This window comes from Humulus lupulus, chromosome X (genome assembly GCF_963169125.1).
Source record: "Humulus lupulus chromosome X, drHumLupu1.1, whole genome shotgun sequence".
NCBI lineage: Eukaryota > Viridiplantae > Streptophyta > Magnoliopsida > Rosales > Cannabaceae > Humulus > Humulus lupulus.
In genome coordinates, this window is record NC_084802.1 from 24725455 (window position 1) to 24729576 (window position 4122).

Below are 4122 nucleotides of genomic sequence, written 5' to 3' on the forward strand. Positions count from 1 at the left end.
TAATGACGTTGAGAGATGAAGATACCTTTCTCTGATCTAGCAACTTCAAGACCCAAGAAATATCGCAAATTTCCTAAGTCTTTTAACTTGAACTTAGCATTCAGCCGTCCTTTTAAAACCTCAACTTCTTGTAGATTACTACTAACCACAACACCATCATCAACATAGACAAGAAGAGCCATGAAACTGGTATTAGAATGCTTTATAAACAAAGAATGATCAGTAGCGGAGTGACTAAAACCTTCTTCTTGTAAAGCACTTGAAAATTTCTCAAACCATTGTCAGGAGGCTTGCTTGAGACCATATAAGGACTTTTGCAATCGACAAACAAGATGAACCGGTAACTCCCCCTTAGGACGATACCCTTGAGGTAGAGTCATAAATACTTCCTCATGCAAGTCTCCATGTAAAAAGGCATTATGAACATCGAGTTGGTGAAGAAACCAACCTTTAACAGTCGCAAGAGCAAGAAGAAGCTTGACAGTGACAAGCTTAGCAACCAGGGCAAAGGTATCATTGTAGTCTATGCCTTCTTGTTGAGTGTAACCCTTAGCTACCAAGCGGGCTTTGTAACACTCAATAGAACCATCAGCATTATATTTAATCTTGTAAACCCACTTGCAGCCTATAGCATGTTTGTGTTCGGGAAGGCTAACAATACTCCAAGTATTATTTCTTTCAAGGGCAGCAAGCTCTTCGGCCATGGCCGTGTCCCATTCAGTAGTACCAACAACTTTTTGATAGGAGTTAGGTTCAGTGTTGCTAGAAATAGCTAAAACAGTGGCGCGAAAAGGAGCAGAAAGTTTGCTATAGTCCAGGAACTTAGAAATAGGGTACCGAACTGCACCAGTAGGAACCTGAGAGGAAGCAATAATGGAATTAGTAGCAAGGTTACAATGATAATCAGTGAGATATGATGGTCTACGCAAAGGTCGAGAGGATTAAGTAGAAACAGGAACTGTATCATCAATAACAGAGGAAGGGAGTGATACAGAAGTGTGGTCGGCTGCAGGAGTATCTGTAGCAGGCAGAACACTATTATGAGGCAAGAAAGAGTGAGAAAAAAAATCTGCATAATGAGAAGAGAGCACATTAGTGGAAACAAAAGGAAATAGATGTTCATGAAATTGTACATCACGAGAGACAAAAACTCTATTGGAATCAAGGTCAAGAAGCTTATAAGCTTTCATGCCAATAGGGTAACCAAGAAAAACACAGGCGGTAGCCCGGCCGGGGTGAAAATTTGGACCAATGACTTGGGAGAGTTGATGCATAAGCTAAGCATCCAAAAGCTTTAAGATGATGATAGGTAGGTGATTTGTGATGGAGAATCTCAAAAGGAGACTTATGCTTCAAGTGAGGTGTAGGGGTTCTATTGATAAGATAAGTAGCCCTGGAAATACAATCTCCCCAATATGGCAAATGAATGTGAGATTGAAATAACAAGGCCCGAGCTACATTAAGCAAGTGTTGGTGTTTGCGTTCAACCACTGAATTTTTTTGAGGGCGCTCAACACAAGAATGAAAATGCATGATGCCTAAGGAGCTAAATAAAGTAGGAAATTGAAGCTTTTTGGCATTATCTGATCTAACAGCTTTTATGGACACATTAAACCGAGTTTTCATAAAAGTAATGTAATTTGGGATAACTTGTTGAGCCTTAGATTTGTGTGTAAGAAAAAAACCCAAGTGTGGCGAGAACAATCATCAACAATAGTTATGAAATAACGATAACCCTCAATCGTTAATGTGTGAAAATGACCCCATATGTCAACGTGGATAAGATCAAAACAATTTTTAGAAATGTTATGATTAGAGATAAAGGGTAGTCTCCTTTGTTTGGCATAATGACACATAGAACAGTGAAAAGTAGAAGATTCATGCTGCTGAAAAGTTAGCTCTTTATTTAAGGGATGAAGTTTGATACAAGAAGGGTGGCCTAATCTATAGTGCCACAAAGAATCAACAGAAATAAGTAAAAACAGAAGTTTGATCACAAGCAGTGACAGCAGCTTTATTACAAGAAAAATCTGTCAGACAGTAAAGATTTGTAATCCGCTCACCCATCCCAATCGGCAGGGTTCGAGTGGTGTCCTGAATGACATAGTGGTTTGAAAAGAAAGAGAATGAGCAATTAGTAGTTTTAGTTAAAGAGCTAACAAAGAGTAAATTGTACTGAAAATCTGGAACATAAAGCACATCATAGAGAGTAATATCAGAAGACAGAATGATAGTACCAACACAAGACACATTAGTGGAGTGACCATTTGGCAAAATAACAGAGGAAAGAGAAGTTGGAAAAGTTTGAGCAAATAGATAAAGATTATGGCAGACATGGTGTGTAGGACCGGTGTCAATAATCCAGCTAGACTTAGGAACAAGAGGGTTCTTACCAATGAAATTTGATACAAAGGGTTGATCGGGAAGTATAGGAACAGAAGAGGATGGTGCATCCTGGACTTTTCGAGCAAGAAAAGCAATTATTTGTTGCACTTGAGTTGATGAAAGGGTGGACAACACATTAGAATTAGCATCTGTATTAGTTCCAGATTTAGCCTCAGTAGAGCTTATGGAATGAGCCGCTGGTCTGGTATTCTGGGAGCTATTCAAACGACCTTTCCCATGGAACTTATGGCCAGGAGGATATCCATGAAGTTTGTAGCACTTGGATATTGTGTGTCCAGAGATGCCACAATGAGTGCAGGTAAACTTGTTTCTGCCGTACTGAGCATTAGCAGTAAATTGATGTGACATATTGGGTGGGAATTCCTTGGATTCAGATGTGACACATTTTAATCCTCTTTGTCTCTCTTCTTGAATGAGTGTAGCATACACTTTATTGATGTTTGGAAGAGGATCTTGCATCAAGATTTGGGATCTTGCAGCGGAATAAGAATCATTTAACCCAACCAAAAATTCCAACATCTTATCCTATTCTTGATAATCTATAATGGTCTTCATTGCACCACATGTACAAAGAGCTTGTGGATGGTACTCATTAACCAAGTCCCAAAGAGCTTTGAGGCGAGTAAAATATGTTTGAATGCTGTGACTCCCTTTGTAACGACCCCAAATTCGCTAATAAGGCTTAAGGGCCTTGACTAGTGTGCCGGGAGGGCATAATTGGGATTAGAATGAATTTTATTGATTTAAATGCGTAATTATATGATTAATAGTGTGTATATGATAATTGATGATATTATATGATGATATGAAATATATATGTGATATATGTGAGAACCACATTATTATGTGGATAAATCTGCAGAGCACGACTCGAGGCGATCTTAGGGCTAGATAGCAAGGAAAAGTCACAACGGGGCTTAACAGTTGACTTTGGACAAGTCAGGGGTATTTTAGGTATCGAGTAGTTATTTAGACTATCGGGTTATGAAAAATAAATAATTGGAGATATATTTGAGGTTAGGAAGTCTAAGCGGGAATATTGGGGGATTTTATCGTTTTGCCCTCGGGGACGTTTCCGGCACCCCGATCCTTGGGATTAGCTTAATAGCCTAAGGATAGACTTGTGAAGACTTTAGAAAACACTAGACAGAAATTAAACCGACTCTTCCTCAGCCTTCTCTCTCTTAAGGAAGAAAAACACTGAAATTTCAAGGGAAATCAGCTGTAGCTTGGGGAAATTGAAGGGATGAATTAGAGGTTTAGCTCAAGAACCAATCAAGAACTAAAACAGAGCTAAGGTAAGCAATGAATTTTCATTTCTGTGGTTAAAAATTTTGAGTAATGGCTGAGTTTTAAATATTTATTGTTTTGGCATTTAAGGTTGAATTTGAGGCTGGAATCTTTGAAGTTAGGTCAGGGGACTCTTGGAGAAGTGATTCTGCAGCTGAGGTAAGCTTTAATCCAAGGTTTAATGGTTGAATTCGAGTTTGGCATGGCTGGGTTTCGAGTTCTTGGGTTAGAAAGTTTCAGTAATCGAAATGGGGTTTTGATGGGTTTCTAGCCTAGGTTTCAGCAGGGTTGTGTTGTTGAAATCATGTGGGAAGATTTTGGATAATTGAGTTGTGGATTTGGGGTGGTTTTGAGTGAGTTTGCATGAGGTTTGAGAGATAACATGGTGATTTTTCTAGGTTCGAAGGGGTCGGGCCGCGGCATAGT